The sequence below is a fragment of the Palaemon carinicauda genome, chromosome 36, assembly GCF_036898095.1.
Source record: "Palaemon carinicauda isolate YSFRI2023 chromosome 36, ASM3689809v2, whole genome shotgun sequence".
Lineage (NCBI taxonomy): Eukaryota > Metazoa > Arthropoda > Malacostraca > Decapoda > Palaemonidae > Palaemon > Palaemon carinicauda.
Genome location: NC_090760.1, coordinates 35,181,467 through 35,201,071, shown reverse-complemented (window position 1 = coordinate 35,201,071; position 19,605 = coordinate 35,181,467).

Sequence of the window (19,605 nt, the reverse complement as noted above, 5' to 3'; positions counted from 1 at the left end):
CATAGGGAGCTTGAGACAAAAGAAAGACTGGCTGCCTCAATGTCTCTGCAAACGACTCTGGAGACAACGGCAAGTGACCCCAAGGCCCATGAAATGTTTATGGTAGTTGCCAAGACACATCTAGCCACAGTGACGAAGGACCTTTACAGCTTCGTCAAAGCTAGGAGGGCTTGTAGGGAGTTCGTGTTCGCCTCGGCTACGGTGAGGCACGAACCAAGGATACTAATCTCCTCCTGCATTTGGGGCAAAGACCTCTTCCCTAATGAAGCGGTCAAGGGGGTAGTGGATAAGGCCAACGCGGAGAATAGAAACCTTCTCCAGAAGTGGGGCCTATCTCTTAAGAGAAAGTCTTCCACGGATGAGGGTCCCCAACCAAAGAGGAAGACTAAGAAGCCTAGGCTACCCTCTCGGCCAGCCAAGCAATTCAGACAGCAGCAGCAACAACTTCCTTTGACCACAGTGCCCCAGATGGTGGCACAAACCCCGGCCACGTACCATTGGGTCTTGGAAAAACTTTGAATGTAAATATATTATTCCAACAGGTAGACAACTAAGTTAGTTGGGATAAGAAAAATTCGCTATACTAAAACATAAATTTTATTTTCTCTTTTTATCACGATGAATTAATATGGCCTTCCTTAATAGTTGTTCCCAACCCACTGTTTACCAAGATTTCCTGAGAGTACAAAAAAGTTACCTGCATTAGACAATGTACCAAATAAAATAAGGTGGAATACTACACACAAGCCCAAAATATGAATAAAAACTATGCAACAACGTGTGTAGTAACAGGGAGCTGTCTCAATACACAAAACAATACTGAATAAAAAAACATAGTTTAACTCGAAGGCTACAAATATTGTATTCCACCCACTTGAAGAAACTAAGTTTAAAAAACTCAAGAATTTCTTAAGGCTAACTGCTAAAACACCGAAGTAAATTATACAAAAACATTTAGCTTGTTAAGAGTACATAATTGTATTGAGATGATCGGTATCATTAATGACCAACCTTATAAATCATTCTTGGTGCTTCTTGGTTGATCTCGACGTTTAGTATGCAAAGGATACTCTGCAACAGTAGCTTTCGTCCAGGGCGGCGCCGATGGCTTTATTCTTCCATGTTAAAAAAGAACAATCCCTTTATATGCAATTAAGGGAAACAGCATATCCAATTGATAATCAACGTGAAGACGTACAAAATAAAAAGCCACCCAGTATGAGAGCGTTGGTGTCTTGATGTTTACTCTCTCAACTCCTCACTCCAACACTGCCTTCACTTTTGCCTGCCTTGCGTCGTAACTTTTATTTACCTAAAACAACCGTAGTGTGGTTGTTCTCCTGTGAATAGCAAAAACAAGCAACAGTATTCATTTCTTTCATAATTTCAAGGGAATGGGAGGAAACCAATTCAGATGAAATAAGGCGGTCAAATACCGATCATAAACTTATGAATAAACTTCAGTTTCCTCGCATTCAACCATAAGAAACTATCGTGATAATATATTTTCTAACATTCCCCCGACAAGGTCTAACAATTTCCAGAAAAGAAATTGTTAAAAGAAAAAATATAATGCATTAATAATGACAACAAAAAGAAAAATAATCACTACCAATATATACAAATAACCACAAATATTTACAAATTCAAAAAGACCGCAAGAGTCAATCAATCGTCAGACAAAATGTCTTTGGTCTTTTTGATTGATTCCAAAGCAGCCTTCCTAGTACTTTTGGGTCTAACTGATAATTCAGTGCTAATCTTAGGAAGGTCACCTGCTAAGTCTTTATCTTCAGAAGAATTTTCAAATAACAATAAAGGTATCAGGCAACTCACATGTCTTTTAGTTAATTCTGCTGTTCTACCCTTCAGGACAACCGCACCAGTTGTCTCTCCTTCATTATTGGTGATTATCTGCTTTACAATTCCCATTGGAAAGTTTACAGGCTTAACATTAGCATCTTTTATAAGCACTATATCACCAACACCTATTTTATCATGCTTCCAGGGTTTATATCCGTCTTTGGTGTCTATTGCCTGACTCAACAAAGTAGACATAAACTCACTCTGATATAAGTCAAACAGTCTAAGCCAAACTTTCCTAATTTTGGTATATTTATCCTTCACCAAATTAGACGAGAACGTATGGTCTGAATATTCATCCAACTCAGGCAAGGGTTGTAATTCTGGGATCAAATTGAAAGTCACAATTTCATAGCCTCTAAGCAGCATCTCTGGGGTTATGGGACTTAGTGTATGAAGGTCCTGATCTCTCAAAGATTCCTTAAATCCAATGGGTCTCTTATTAACCAAACTTCTAATTTTACATATCGAAAATTTAAAATCTCTCAATTCAAGAATATTAGTCCCGATGCTCTTATTTATCATTTGTTTTGTCATTTTTACTGAAGTTTCAACCAGAGAGCCAAGGGAACTACACCCTTTAACCCTGGAACGGTACGGTGGGTCGTCCGCGACCCCGAGCGTAAAAAAAAAAAGAGGTTTTTCTCACGTGACTCACCCCCGTGACTGAATTTGTGGGTGATCGACCTGCAGTAGGTGTCTTGCCTACACGCTCTAGTAGTGTCCAGATGTGCATTGCTGTAGCTGTACTCCTTCCCTAATTTCTGAGACGCGTCGGGGTCGAGAGCGACCGAGTTTACCCTTCTAAGGTAATTTGCATAATTATCAAAGTTATTACGTATTATGAAATTGTCGTAGAATGGTGCAACTAGTATAGGTTATCAGTTGTGGAAAGTCTTGGTGGATTGTTTGGCTACCATGTGCATGATTTTTTTTTTAGTTAAAATGTCGTTCATCACCACGAGGACCATTTTACCGTGAGTGCCCCTTTTTCATTTTTTTAAATTTTTTTGCCAAGTCATTTTTCCGTAAGATATTGCCAAATAGTGTCGTAAAACTTTTGCTTTTTTAGTGTTGGAAAGTGTGTCTAGATGATCTGGCTACCCATGCGTGACTTTGTTTTTGTCAGATACGACGTAGTTATTGGTATATTGGGTATTTAACTGCGGTTGCCAATTTCTGTTTTTTTTTCAATATTTGTAAAAATTTACTACGTAGTAAGGAATTGCCGTATATTATTGATTTTTTTTCATGTTTATGTGTTAGAAAGTGTGCCTTGATGGTTGGGCTAACACGTGCATGTCTTTTTTTTTTTATCTGAGATGCCGTATATTAGAATGTTGGGCATTTTACCGCGAGTGCCCCTTTTTCATTTTTTTTTCATTTTTTTGCCAAGTCATTTTTCCGTAAGATATTGCCAAATAGTGTCGTAAAACTTTTGCTTTTTTAGTGTTGGAAAGTGTGTCTAGATGATCTGGCTACCCATGCGTGACTTTGTTTATGTCAGATACGACGTAGTTATTGGTATATTGGGTATTTAACTGCGGTTGCCAATTTCTGTTTTTTTTTCAATATTTGTAAAAATTTACTACGTAGTAAGGAATTGCCGTATATTATTGATTTTTTTTCATGTTTATGTGTTAGAAAGTGTGCCTTGATGGTTGGGCTAACACGTGCATGTCTTTTTTTTTTATCTGAGATGCCGTATATTAGAATGTTGGCCATTTTTCCGCGAGTGCCCCTTTTTATTTGTTTTGCATTTTTTTGCTTAGTCATGTTACCGTAAGGAATTGGCAAGTAGTGTCGCAAAACTTATATTTTTATAGTGTTGGAGAGTGTTTCTAGATGATCTGGCTACCCATGCCTATTTTTTTTAGCCAGATATAGCGTATATATAGGTATGTGTTCGATTTTCCTGTGATTGCCATTTTTTCGTTTTTTCCCATTTCTTTCAAAATTACTACGTACTGAGGAACTATCACAGAGTAATGATTCATTTAGATATTTATTTGTCGGAAAATGTGCCTTGATGGTTTGCCTAGCACGTGGCTGAAATTTTTTTTTCTGAAATGCGTATAATAAAATGTTGGCCATTTTTCCGCGAGTGCCCCTTTTTATTTGTTTTTCATTTTTTTACTTAGTCATGTTACCGTAAGGAATTGACAAGAAGTGTCGCAAAACTTATATTTTTATAGTGTTGGAAAGTGTTTCTAGATGATCTGGCTACCTATGCCTATCTTTTTTTTTAGCCAGATATGGCGTATATATAGGTATGTGTTCGATTTTCCTGTGATTGCCATTTTTTCGTTTTTTCCCATTTCTTTCAAAATTACTACGTACTAAGGAACTATCACAGAGTAATGATTCATTTATATGTTTATTTGTCGGAAAATGTGCCTTGATGGTTTGCCTAGCATGTGGCTGAAATTTTTTTTTCTGAAATGCCGTATATTAGAATGGCCATTTTTCTGCGAGTGCTCCTTTTTATTTGTTTTGCATTTTTTTGCTTAGTCATTTTACCGTAAGGAATTGGCAAGTAGTGTCGCAAAACTTATAATTTTATAGTGTTGGAAAGTGTTTCTAGATGATCTGGCTACCCATGCCTATCTTTTTTTTTAGCCAGATATGGCGTATATATAGGTATGTGTTCGATTTTCCTGTGATTGCCATTTTTTCGTTTTTTCCCATTTCTTTCAAAATTACTACGTACTAAGGAACTATCACAGAGTAATGATTCATTTAGATGTTTATTTGTCGGAAAATGCCTTGATGGTTTGCCTAGCACGTGGCTGAATTTTTTTTTTCTGAAATGCCGTATATTAGAATGTTAGCCATTTTTCAGCGAGTGCCCCTTTTTATTTGTTTTGCATTTTTATGCTCAGTCATGTTACCGTAAGGAATTGGCAAGTAGTGTCGCAAAACTTATAATTTTATAGTGTTGGAAAGTGTTTCTAGATGATCTGGCTACCCATGCCTATCTTTTTTTTTAGCCAGATATGGCGTATATATAGGTGTGTTCGATTTTCCGGTGATTGCCATTTTTTCGTTTTTTCCCATTTCTTTCAAAATTACTACGTACTAAGGAACTATAACAGAGTAATGATTCATTTAGATGTTTATTTGTCGGAAAATGTGCCTTGATGGTTTGCCTAGTACGTGGCTGAATTTTGTTTTTTTCTGAAATGCCGTATATTTGAATGTTGGCCATTTTTCAACGAGTGCCCCTTTTTATTTGTTTTGCATTTTTTTGCTTAGTCATGTTACCGTAAGGAATTGGCAAGTAGTGTTGCGAAACTTGTATTTTTGTAGTGTTGGAAAGTGTTTCTAGATGATCTAGCTACCCATGCCTACCTTTATTTTTAGCCAGATATGGCGTATATATAGGTATGTGTTCGATTTTCCTGCGATTGCCACTTTTTCATTTTTTCCCATTTCTTTCAAAATTACTACGTACTAAGGAACTATCACAGAGTAATGATTCCTCTAGATGTTTATTTGTCGGAAAATTTTGTTTACTTCTTTTTTGATTGAATATCATCAAATTTTTTTAGCTAAAATATTATATTGTTTTACATTTTTTTTTCGATTTTATTTCCCTTCAAAAATTTTTTTTTGGGTCAGAATTTCAATTTTATAGTCGTAAAATAATCGACAATTATCCAGCAACGCACCATACAATTTTTATGCATATCCAAGAATGATTAGATTAGTAAATTGACATACCCTTCCTACATTTCAAGTGGTAGATTAGGGAGTCTGAGTCAGTGTGGTTGGCGGCCTTTTGTGGACATATCCGAAGCGTAAGTTGCCCTATCTATATATATTCTTGTTCCCTATAGAATTTGTGATATTTTGGTATATTTTTACCTGCATAAATATCATATTATATATTAAATATATGTATTTTTTTACGAAATTTCTGAGTAATCAAACAATTACCTTTAGATATGGCCCCTGATATAAATGTAATTTACAAAATAATGAATATTTTTTTACATATTTCTATTTTAGGATAACATATGTTTATTCCCTAAAAAAATTAGCCACTTCCTATTTCATTTGGGTACCCAAAAAAATTCATGAAATTTGGACAAATTATTTTGGCCAAAAAAAGTTACCCTTTTTTTCTCATTTCAGATCTTCACCTCCATGGGTCTGACTTCATCCAAAATACATCAAGATGTGTCCTAAACATTCAAGAATCAATTCATAAAAGGATTTGTGTATATATGTATAAACTTTTTTTTATGAATTTTTATGTAAGGTCTTTTTTTCTACTTAATTTTTTACAATATCTATAATAAATAGTTTTTCTGCAGATGAGTAGTATTTATCTTTACAGTTGTTTTAAGCATTCATTGAAGTTCTTTTTGGCAAAAGAAAAAAGGAGGTTACTGCAAAAACTGATTTTTCAAGAATTTTTTTTGGCGTCGGGGTCGCGCGCGTCCGAGTATACCCTTAAAGGGGTGTCCGAGGAGCGTACCTATCCAGGGTTAAAGTAACTCTCAAACTTAATCTTATTAATGCCATTCTCCTTGAAATACTCATCCGTTTGCGGATCGTTAAGAAAATCAGTTATTTTATTTCCAGCTGCTACAATTTGAGTCCCCAAATCACTAATACCTAACTGGGGTAATCCAAACTCAAATACATGTATCATAAATGCCCTTAAAAATTCTGATACGGACATATCATAACATACCTGCAAATTGATGGCTCTAGTGTATATACAAGAAAAGTACAATATCCAAACCTTCCTACGACCATCTGACAGTTTGCAATTAAAAGGCCCGCAATAATCCAAATATAGATAACCAAAAGGTTCAGTCGTACAGGTCTTTGATTGTATCTTTTACAAGTAATGCAAGAGCTAACAGACTTCTTTACAACAGAAAATAAGTGTGGTCTGTAATAATGTTTTCTCAATAAATTCAGTACCCCATAATATCTTACATGTCCTAGCTTTATGTGGGCATCCCTAACAATCAATGAAGTTAATAAACTATCTTTAGGTAGTAACACTGGGAAGAACACCCTGTGAGAATTAGGTCTATGAAATTTCCCATGTACTCTCAAAACATTATTCCTGTCAGGGTAGATATTCAGCTGAGAAACTAGGTTAGGGATATCCTTTTTAGGACATTGCTTTCTTTGAAAAAACTCTATAACTTCTGGAAATCTGAGCTTTTGCTCTTTGCTTGTAATTTGTTGCAATGCCAGTTCATAATAATTAAAATCTGGGGGCTCTATTTCCAGAGATGAAAAAACTGAACTATTTTCAGAAAGGGCAGTTTTCCACTTATCCACTACCATTAAAACTTTAGCATGTACTTTTACTAGTTTAGTCAAGTTAGAAATCTATCCACTGGAACCAAATGATCTGTTACTAGGTTTCCTGCTGCTTGGTTAACAGAAACGCCAAATTCTTGAACCAGCCCGCTAGGTAATCCGAACCTTAATACTTCTTCCTGAACCTTTGTTTCTTCAAACTGCTCATAATTTGGACCACAACAATAGTTAGTACGCGACAAGACCTTCTGGGAACCGGACGAGTAATACAATCTGCAGGATTGCTGATACCTGCAATAAAGTGAAACACTATTGGAATCTGCACACATATCCTATTATTAACAAATACAGTTCTTTTATTTACTTTATCCAATTTGACAGCACTAGATACAGCCAATGAAGAACGACAAGGCTATCTGAAAACAGTTGCAAATCGTTAATATTGATCTTGGATAAACAAAACTGCCCAGTAAGTTCATTATAAACAGACTTTAGCACTTCACAACCCCAAAACCAGTGCTTGAAGCTCTAGAGAGGGCATAGACTTTGCTTTCAGTGAGGAATTAACAAACTTATTCTTAGCCATAAGAAAACTCCTCTTGGATGACTCAACCTCTCTAATATAAATAACAAACCCATATATCTCAGTACTTGCATCAACATAACATTCTAATATGTACTCGGAATCCCTTTCACCAACAAAACGATCAAATTTTATGGGTGGTGAGGAATTTGCCTTATTTACAATACATTTCCATTCCTTAAGTTGTTCTCCATCAAGGATTTCCTCCCAGTCCAATTTATTCGTTTGCCAATTGTGCAAAAAAATCCTGGCTCAGTTCAAAATTGGGCCATTGAAATTAAAGATGTCGAAATTGGAAGCAATAGTTTTTAACACACACCTTTTCGTATTAGCATTAGGATCTAACCTTACAGGTAATGTATAAATCTGATCAGAATCCCTTGACCATTGAATACCTAACAGCTTTATCTCATGAGGAGTTTGACCGGATCCTTCCCTGTCAATAACTTCTTGTAATGAGGGATGATTTGTAACAAACAGGTGCAAGGGAAGATTATATTTCTCAAAAATGGAGGGCAAAACTTTGTAAACTTCATTCAATTTTTCCCCTGAACTGCAAGTATATGCTCCATTGTCCATAAACAACAACTGATACAAAAGCCTCTTAACATCAGTCAAATTAGGATCACAATCATCAACAACTAATCTATAATACAATGACAACATCAGTATCGTTGGACTACAACGTAGTCCAAAACTTAATCTTATATTCTTATATGCTACTGTGACGGGCTGAGAGAAGGTTGTGAACTCAAAGGCAGGATGCAATCAACTGAGTTATAATATTATAGAACACTCTCCTTTATATACAAAACCTCAAGGCAACAGGACATAACATGTTTACAAGACAGACAATGTCACAGAGGGAAACCGAAGACGTGAATTTTCATGTTCGTTTTAGTGCGAGGGAAGAGCGCAGATACAAGCATAATATATACAAAAGGAATTATGTACAATTGTGTGACACACGGTTGGTACATGGCTCCCCCCCTAAAAATGACATACTTTACATGTTAAATAGGGCGCCCTGATCTAGAGAGGCGAACTATCGGCGGGTCATCTGGCAGAAGATAAGCAGGTTTTAGACGATCAATGGAGACCCAGTCTTCTTTGCCCCGAATGTTTAGGAGGAATGCTTTCGGACTGCGTCGGATCACAAGGAAAGGGCCCGTGTAAGGGGGCGTCAGTGGTGGCCTGCTGGTGTCGTTGCGCAGGAAGACGTGCGTTGCAGAGTGCAAGTCCGTCGGTATGTGATGCTTCGCTGGGGGCTTGTAAGTCCGGCGGCACGGAGTAAATTTTCCCACGACGTGACGTATGCGCTGGAGATCGTCGGAGGAGGTTGTAGAAGGAAAAAATTCGGCAGGGATGACCAACGGGTCGCCATACACCATTTCAGCTGCCGAGACGTCGAGGTCGTCTTTAGGAGTGGTCATTAGTCCCAGGAGGACCCAGGGAAGCTGAGTAAACCAGTTGCAATCCTTGCAGCGGGACATCAAAGCTGCTTTGAGGGTGCGATGAAAACGTTCAACCATTCCATTGGCAGCGGGGTTGTAGGCCGTTGTCTGATGTAGGGTGATGCCCAGGAGATTCGCTTATGACGTCCACAATTGAGAGGTGAAAGTGGTTCCCCTGTCAGAAGTAATATGCTCAGGGATACCGAATCTTGAAATCCATCCAGAGAGTAAGGCTGATGTACATGAAGCGGACGTTGCAGTTTCCATGGGAATGGCTTCAGGCCAACGAGTGGAGCGGTTGATGACGGTAAACAGGTAACGATGTCCTTTTGATGTGGGTAGGGGGCCTACAACGTCGACGTGAATGTGTGCGAAACGACGCTGAGGTTGAAGAAAGGTGCCCACTCCTGAATCTGTGTGTCAATGTACTTTGGAAGTTTGGCAAGAAGTACAGGCGCGGACCCAATCCTTAGCATCCTTAGAAATGCCGTGCCAAATGAACTTTGCCTTCAGCAGCTTTGCAGTAGAACGGCACGAGGGATGTGAAAGGCCGTGAATGAAATCAAACACCTGTCGGCGCATGGGAGCAGGAATCCAAGGTCGCGGTCTACCAGTACTGACGTCACAGAGGAGGGTGGTGTTGGAGTCTTCGAGGGGAAAGTCTTCCCAATGGAGGGACGTGCAGGATGTCCTACAGGCTGGATACTCTGGATCCTGTCGTTGGGCTTCAGACAGGGCGTTGTAATCCAATCCCAGTTGAACGGCAGCCAACGTGTTTCTTGACAGGGCATCGGCAACAGGATTCATTTTCCCAGGGACGTATTGGAGAGTGCAATTGTATTCAGCCACGACAGAGAGATGTCGGCGATGACGGGCGGAGCAGGCGTCAGACTGTCAAGTGAAGGCGTGCACCAGAGGCATGTGGTCTGTGCGAATGACGAAGGGCGTACCTTGTAAGAAATGGCGAAAGTGACGGACAGCCAAGTGCACCGCCAGCAATTCTCGATCGAAGGTAGAATAACCGATTCTGCCTTGGACAGTTTTCTGCTGAATAAGGCGGGCGAGCCGTTGACCACCTGCTCGTGTACTGCACCAATAGCGACGTCGCTGGCATCAGTGGAGAGATGGAGAGGGGCGTGTGGGATAGGAAAAGTGAGAGCCACAGCAGTTGATAGGGCCTTCTTTGCATTGCAGAAGGCTGCTTCTTGAAGGGGACCCCACTTCAGGTCCTTTGGCTTGCCCTTGAGGGAGGCGTAGAGGGGAGCAAGAGTGGCGGCAATGGCTGGCAGAAAACGGTGATAATAGTTGATCATGCCCAAGAATTCCTGCAGAGCTTTGACGGTCGAGGGCGCGGGGAAGTTCTGAACAGCTGCTACCTTCTCAGGGAGGGGATGGACTCCTTCAGGAGTGATACGGTGCACTAAGAACGACACTTCGTTGGCGCCAAAGGTACACTTGTCGTACCGGACTACAAGGCCGATTTGTTGCAGGCAGTCGAGCACGATGCGCAGGTGACGGAGGTGTTCCTCTTTTGAGGAGGAGAACACAAGTATGTCGTCCACATAACATACACAGAAAGGGAGGTCCCCTAAGATGCCATCCATGAGACATTGAAACGTTGCCCCAGCATTACGAAGGCCAAAACAGGAGTAATTGAAGGTGTATGTACCAAACGGAGTGGTGATAGCAGTCTTGGGAATGTCTTCTGGGTTCATAGGCACCTGATAATACCCCTTCAGGAGGTCGAGCGTAGAGAAAACCTTCGCTTTGTGCAGGTAGGAGGTCACGTCGGCAATGTTTGGGAGGGGGTAGTGATCCGGTTCTGTTTGCATGTTCAGGCGCCTGTAATCGCCTCACGGACGGAGGGAGCCGTCTTTCTTCAGAACGATGTGTAAAGGTGACGACCATGGGCTGGAGGCCTTTTGGCAAAGGCCCATTTCCTCCATTTCGGCGAACGTCTGTTTGGCGGCTGCCAATCGTTCCTGTGCCAGACGTCTGAATTTTGCGAAGACTGGGGGTCCCGTCGTCTTGATATGGTGATTAATACCGTGCTTGGCAGGAACCGTGGGCGTTTGGCGAAGTTCTTGACAGAAAACTTCCGGGTACGACGTGAGGAGGTGGGCGTAGGCATCCGTGAGTGCGCTGATGTGGAGAGCGAGGTTAGAGGGGGCGGGTTGAAGAGGTGTCGACACAAGTACGAGTCTGCGTTGACCAATCGTCGGTGGGCGACATAGACCAGAAGGTGGAAATGAGAGAGGAAATCCGCACCGAGGATTGGCATTGTGACGTCAGCAACGAGAAACTTCGAATTGAATTTACCGTTTCCGAACGATAATGTGAGGTTCTCGTAACCGTAGGTGGGTATCGCAGATCCGTTGGCAGCTACCAAGCGGACCTCGGCAGATGTAGACAGACTACGTCGTGCCTCTAAGAGTTTCCTTGGCAAAAGAGAACGACAAGCATCCGTGTCTACCGAATATCGCACGCCCGTTCCTGCATCCTGTAAAGAGGAAAGATTAGAGACACGGGAGGCCACCGCCACAAGCGATGGCCTACTTACAGGTTTTTTGGCCACTGACAATCCTTGGCACATTTCTTCACGGTTGCCCCGAATCTGAAGTGGTAGTAGCAAAACTGCGGCGGATGGGAGGTAGTAAGTGGCTGTAGAAGTCGTTCGTTGGGGCGCGAGCGATTGGTGGGTGGTGGGCGGCTTTGTCGCCGCTTCGGCACGTCATGGGGTAGGCGTGTATGTTCTACGGCCTTCATATCAGCTTCGGTTGACGTTGAATAGGCATCCTCGTCGTCTGGGGTGGAGGTGATGATGGAGGTCTTGAAGTGGCTGTCCATAAGGGCGTCGGCTTTGGTCATCAAGTCCTTTATGGGTAAACTATCGACATCGGGTATGGCAGCGCGTACAGGTTCGGGTAAACGACGTATCCAAAGGGCACGAAGTGGGTTCACCTCACGAGGAGAGCCGTCTGCGGCAGGTTGAAGGCGAGCAATACTGGTCATTTCCCTGAGGGCAAGCGAAGCCCTTTGATCCCCCAACAGTTGTTGCGAGAGCTGAAAAAGCTTTGCTATACGGGCGGCTGGCGACGGCGAGTACTGCTGCAGAAGGTATGTTTTGAGGGCGTCATACGCTATTGGGGTGTCTCCTTGTTCACAAAGCCAGTCGGATATTTTTGGGAAGGTGTCCTCGGGTATCGCCGCGAGAACATAATCCGCTTTGGTGGTTGAGGGAGTCACGCTCCTGATACGAAACTGGACTTCTGCGCGCTGAAACCAAGCAAACGCCTCTCCGCTGGCAAACGATGAAAGTTTGAAAGGAGCGGCCGCAGCACCAACTGCCGTGGAGTCTGCCATAGTACTACCAACGATGAAGGGGCGAGGGGGTGGGGGTGGAAGGCGGTGGGAGCGAGTCGACTTCCGGGGTCACCAATGTGACGGGCCGAGAGAAGGTTGTGAACTCAAAGGCAGGATGCAATCAACTGAGTTATAATATTATAGAACACTCTCCTTTATATACAAAACCTCAAGGCAACAGGACATAACATGTTCAAGAGACAGACAATGTCACAGAGGAAAACCGGAGACGTGAATTTTCATGTTCGTTTTAGTGCGAGGGAAGAGCACAGATACAAGCATAATATATACAAAAGCAATTATGTACAATTGTGTGACACACGGTTGGTACACTACCAATGTAAAGTCATGTTTCGACACATTTCTATACCAAAAAAATAGCAACTTGCTTTGATCTTCCTCAGTTAAGGCAACATGATTAAAGGCCTTTTTGATGTCATAACAGAGTAACTTAGAGCCAAACCTTAAATTTATAAATGCAGTACTCAACTTCTGATTCAAATTAGGACCAGGGTGCATGGCTTGATTGTGAGTAACTGTCAGAGGTCTACCGTCTACACTTTCACCTAAGTTTGACATGAACACAACTCGACACTTTGTGGTTTCCTTATCAGGTCTAAAGATTGGCATGTGAGCTAGGAAGCTAGCCTCAGGATACTTTTCAAGGATTTTTTCCACATTTGGAATTCTTTCAATTATGCCCATTTCTATTTGTTCTTGAATAACATCACCAACCATACTTAGGTGTTCAGGGTTCCTTTTCAACTTCTTAAAATTAGAAGCTAGTATTCCTATACTCATATTGATGTTTTGCCCCAACAAATGAGATGTCCTCTGGTTCCACATTAATGGCATGGTTAGGCGACCCTCATCATTTATTCTAATATTAGACAAGGTATTCTTAACCAATTCGTTATTTAACTTCTAATCTTCGTCATAAGATATATTTTCATAATTGAGAACTTCCTTCACCTTTTCATCTAGAGCTCGATCGGCTATTGCATTTAAGACCTTATTGGACTGTTTATTAACCTTTATAATAAAATTAGAATCCTTGTCATTTACATTATCTTGCCATTCATCTAGTACGCATTCCCTAGGCTGAACACATAAGAAACTGGCAAGTCTAAATTGAACCTCATTTTTCAAAGTAGGAATTTCATCAACAACTTTAAATGCCTTACCGGCTTCTCCCATAAACAATATTCCCTCAGGAGAATCTAAGTAAACTAAAGGATTGATATCACCTAACAATTTAGCTGTGGTCAACAAACAATGAGCTGAACTGGTTCCCAACACAAATTTCACATTAGATATCCTATCACTGTTCAAAAGTTGAATATCTGCAATGACATATCCTTTCTTTTTAAATGCTTGAGCAAGCTTTGATAAGTTGGGGACTAGAATGGTAATTCCAATATTAGGTACGCAAATAGCCTGAACTTTATGATTCTTATCCCCAATATCTAAATCAACAGCCACTAATTTTGTTTTATACTTTGTAGAAGCATTAAATCCATTTACTTCCACGCTGATACCATCACAAATAACCTCACAGTCAAGTCCTGTGGCAAGTTCAGATGTAATAAAATTCCCTTGACAACCACTGTCCAGTAAGGCTCTAAAGGTTTCAGTTTTTGATTTACATGTAAATGTGGGTAAAGCCATATCACCCATATAACTAGTCACTGATCCTGCAATCAAAGCACTGCCATTCTTAATCTGCCCAAGACCATCCTTATCAACTTTTGATTTGCCACCGGTTTTCGATTCTACTCTGCTGACCTTTTTTACCTCTGGCTCTTCCGTACACAAATAAGAAAAATGCCATTCATTACATTTGAAGCATCTCTTATGAAATCTGAAAAAACAATTATTTGCCAAGTGTTCCTGTCCACAACACTTTAAACATATACCCAGTTCTATAATACGTTCCAGTTTCTTCTCAGGAGTCCTGTAAACTTCACATTCCGAAACCTTGTGCAAGGGATAATCACTATTACAACATAATAAACAACCCCTTTAAATATTCATCTTATCAACAGAGATTGCTGGATTAGTAGAGCTCATCTTCTCACATTTTTCCTTAACAATAGTCTTTGAATGAGCTTTGGAATCCTGCAGATACCTATCTGAAGCTTCAAAGAAGTGCTCCTGTATGGCTTCTAAACTAGGTCTGACATTATTAGTGATACTAATCAAATGCTGTTTAAAAGTCTCATTTAAGCCTTCCCACACAAAATACTGAGCAAAGTCATCATCATTCATCTTTAACAACTTAACATTTTCTATTAATGATCTTACCCTTCCAATATATGAAAAAGGATCATCTGGTGACTTCAGTTTAAGCTCGGAAAACATCCTTACAGTATTATATTTCTGTAAATCAGTGCAGGCAAATGCACAACCTAGTAAATTCTTTGCATCCTCATATGACTGACTACTCAGTTCAAGAGAATTAATCAAATATTCTGCTCTCCCATGCACTTGTTGTTTTAACAGCAGAAACTTATCTCTATTAGAAAACTGTTGTTGCTCTGAAACAGATTCAAACTCCTGGAAAAAACTATTGATATTTGCGTCAGGGCTACTGTTAAAAGTGGGCAAAGGAATAACAGGATTCTTCAACAGACTTCTAGAACTGTTATCACTTGCAACATTTGGTTTATCCTCCAGAATAGCTATCATTTCAGTAACTTTATCAACATATTGCTCACAAATACTAAGTTCTACTGAAAAAGCTTCCCCATTCATTCTTTCGGACCACTTCGCATCTGTAATTTTGTGATCGTAATCCTTCACTTCGGCTAAAATACCTTTTAATTTTTCTCTTTTTGCAATTCTTTGCACCCTAGACAGACTACTAAAACTGTCCTTACTACCATATTGTTTTGTAATGCTACCACGTAGGTATTTTCGTGCATTAACTAAAACATCCCATGAACTCATTTTCTTTGTTTTAATTCAAGAATCACAGAACAAAAATAAACAAGAAAATGATAAAGCAATAAACTTAACTTTACAACTCAAGAGTACTCTATCCAATAAGTCAACCCCTCCTTAACCAATTCGGTAAGTTTCTCGAGTCCTTTAGTATTTAAATGAACTTCATCAGCAAACAACGCCTTATTGTCTAGTTTGGATTTTCCATCAACTCTAAATAAAAAATCCTTCAATTTGATCCTATTAAAAAACCTATTCAAGTATTTCCACTGATAATGGTAATCTATTCCGGTGGGACACTGAAATCTGTTACCAGCTGAATAATACCTTTGCTCAATTTGACTGGCAATGATCTTAGACCTAGGCAACCAGCTACGTAACTTCTGGTAAAATTCAGAACAATGCAATTTTACAATATCCAAGCTTACTCGAATACTAATATCATTACCACCCAAGAAAACAAGAACAATATCTGGGTCATATGTCTTCAACTCTGAAATAAATCTATCATTTGCAACCAAGGTTCTAAACTTAGCCCCACTATAACCAGAAAATTCACATTGAAAATCAATATCATTAACCTTCAAATTAGAGGGAAAAACTCTTTGTAAATGCTTAACATAAGAGTGACCTACAAGTGCTAACTTCATACTGAAATACGAGCCGCCCCCGAGTTTTGCCACAGTGCACGACTTCAACTAACACTATCATCGAAACCAACCAACTTAGCATAGCCCCACATTGGGCGCCATCTTAGAAAAACTTTGAATGCAAATATATTATTCCAACAGGTAGACAACTAAGTTGGATAGGATAAGAAAAATTTGCTATACTAAAATATAAATTTTATTCCCTCTTTCTATCACGATGAATTGATATGTTCTTCCTTAATAGTTGTTCCTAATCCACTGTTTACCAAGATTTCCTGAGAGTACAAAAAAATTACTTTCATTAGACAATGTACCAAAGAAAATAAGGTGGAATACTACACACAAGCCCAAAATATGAATAAAAACTATGCAACAACGTGTGTAGTAACAGGGAGCTGTCTCAACACACTAACACAATACTGAATAAAAAACATAGTTTAACTCGAAGGCTACAAACATTGTATTCCACCTAATTGAAGAAACTAAGTTTAAAAAACTCAAGAATTTCTTAAGGCTAACTGCTAAGACACCGAAGTAAATTATATAAAAACATTTAGCTTGTTAAAAGTACATAATTACATTGAGATGATCGGTATCATTAATGACCAACTTTATAAATCATTCTTGGTGCTTCTTGGTTGATCTCGACATTTATTATGCAAATGATACTCCGCAACAGTAGCTTTCGTCCAGGGCGGCGCCGATGGCTTTATTCTTCCATGTTACAAAAGAACAATCCCTTTATATGCAATTAAGGGAAACAGCATATCCAATTGATAATCAACGTGAAGACGTACAAAATAAAAAGCCACCCATTATGAGAGCGTTGGTGTCTTGACGTTTACTCTCTCAATGCCTTACTCCAACACTGCCTTCACTTTTGCCTGCCTTGCGTCGTAACTTTTATTTACCCAAAACAACCGTAGTGTGGTTGTTCTCCTATGAATAGCAAAAACAAGCAACAGTATCCATTTCTTTCATAATTCCAAGGGAATGGGAGGAAACCAATTCAGATGAAATTAGGTGGTCAAATACCGATCATAAACTTATGAATAAACTTCAGTTTCCTCGCATTCAACCATAAGAAACAATCGTGATAATATATTTTCTAACAGTGGGTACCCCAAGCCGTTACTACACAGTCTCCAGCATTTAACCCAGCTATCAAAGGGCAGTCTACTACCTTTCGAGCAAGAGCTAGAGGATCAGCCAGAGGTTCGTCTAGACGCCCCTCAAGGGGAAGGAGATTTAGGGGTGGTCGCAGTCAAGGAGGCAAGGCCTCAGGTCAATAGCAGCCAAAGTGAAATGTTACCGGTAGGAGGGAGTCTCCACCTTTTTTCAGGATTGTTGGACCTTCGATCCCTGGGCCCACAGCCTACTCAAGAATGGACTGGGTTTGAGTTGGTACAGCACTCCACCTCCGTGCCCACGATTCGTCCAACACTCCACTCCCGTTCTGGAAGAGTACATTCGAGAACTCTTGGAGAAAAGAGTAATCCGAAGGATAAAGTCCATCAAATTCCAAGGGAGGCTGTTTTGTGTTCCCAAGAAGGACTCAGAATAACTCAGAGTCATTCTTGACTTGTCGCCACTCAACAAGTTTATAGTGAACTGCAAGTTCAAGATGCTAACACTGCAACACATAAGGACCTTACTGCCCAAGCGGGCATTTATCGTCTCCATAGACTTGTCAGACGCCTATTGGCACATTCCAATCAGTCGTCGACTCTCCCCCTACCTAGGATTCAAGCTACATCGAAGACTCTACGCAGCCATGCCATTCGGGCTAAATATAGCCCCAAGGATCTTCCCGAAGCTTGCGAGCGCAGCCCTCAAACAATTACGCCTAAAAGGAATCCAAGTAGTAGCGTACCTGGACGACTGGCTGGTGTGGGCAGCATCCAAGACAGAGTGTTTGCAAGCTTCCTTACAGGTGATCCAGTTCCTAGAACATCTAGGCTTCAAGATCAAAAGAAAAAAGTCTCGGCTTTCTCCATCTCAAAAGTTCCAGTGGCTGGGAATCCACTGGGACCTAGTGTCACACCAACTCTCCATCCCTGCGAAGAAGAGGAAGGAAATAACAGGTTCTGTCAAGAGACTTCTGGATTCCGAAATGATATCAAGACGCGAACAGGAGAGAATGCTTGGTTCTCTCCAATTTGCCTCAGTAACAGACCCAGTGCTAAGAGCACAGCTAAAGGATGCAACCGGAGTTTAGAGGAATTATGCATCAAACGCGTGAAGAGATCTGATAAGGCCAGTACCGCCTCGTCTACGTACGCTTCTCAGGCCATAGTCCCAAGTCAAGCAACTGAAGAAGTCGGTGCTTCTCCAGCCACTTCCCCCCTCTATGACTATTCACACAGACGCCTCGAAGGAGGGATGGAGAGGACATTCTCACCGAAAGAAGGCACAAGGAACCTGGTCCAATCTATTCAAGAAATTTCACATAAACTTTCTGGAAGCCATGGCAGTATTCCTTACCTTGAAGAAAGTCTCCTCTCGCCGCTCGATCCACATAAGGTTGGTACTAGACAGCAAGGTGATAGAGAGATGCCTGAATCGACAAGGATCGAGGTCACCTTCACTCAACCAAGTGATGTTGGCCATATTCCGGCTAGCGGAAAAGAAGAAATGGTACCTGTCAGCAGTTCACCTTAAAGGAGTCCGCAACGTGACGGCGGATGCTCTATCCAGGTTCACACCGATAGAGTCAGAATGGTTCCTAGACGCAGGATCGTTCTCCTTCATCTTGAGTCAAGTCCTGGAAATGCAGATAGACCTCTTTGCGACGAAGACAACAAGAAGTTACCTCTCTACATGTTCCCGTACGAGGATCCCCTAGCGGAAGCAGTGGACGCGACTGGAACAGATTGCCCAGGATTTACCTGTTCCCTCCTCCCAACCTTCTATTGAGGGTCCTCGACAAACTGAGATCTTTCAAGGGAGTAGCGGCAATAGTGGCTCACAAGTGGCCGAACAGCGTATGATTCCCTCTAGCATTAGAACTACGGCTGAAGTGTCTACCACTACCAGATCCAGTTTTGACCCAGCAAGTTCAGAAGTCAACTGTCTGCACTTCATCACTGAAAACCCGGAACCTGCAGCTCATGATTTTCTCTCCCTAGCGGTGAGAAAGCGTTCCGGGATCTCAAAAGACAGTATAGACTTTTTAGAGGAATATAAGTGCCAACCCACCAGAAGACAACATGAGTCATCATGGAGGAAATGGGTGTCCTTTGTCAAGGCGAAGAAACCACAAAAGATCTCGACGGACTTCTGCTTATCTTTCTTCATCCACCTCCATGGTCAAGGCTTAGCAGCCAAGACAATATCAACGTGTAAATCTGCCTTGACAAGACCCATTTTATATGCCTTCCAGGTCGACCTCGCTAACGACATTTTTAACAAAATTCCGAAGGCCTGTGCTAGGCTTAGACCATCAGCACCTCCGAAGCCC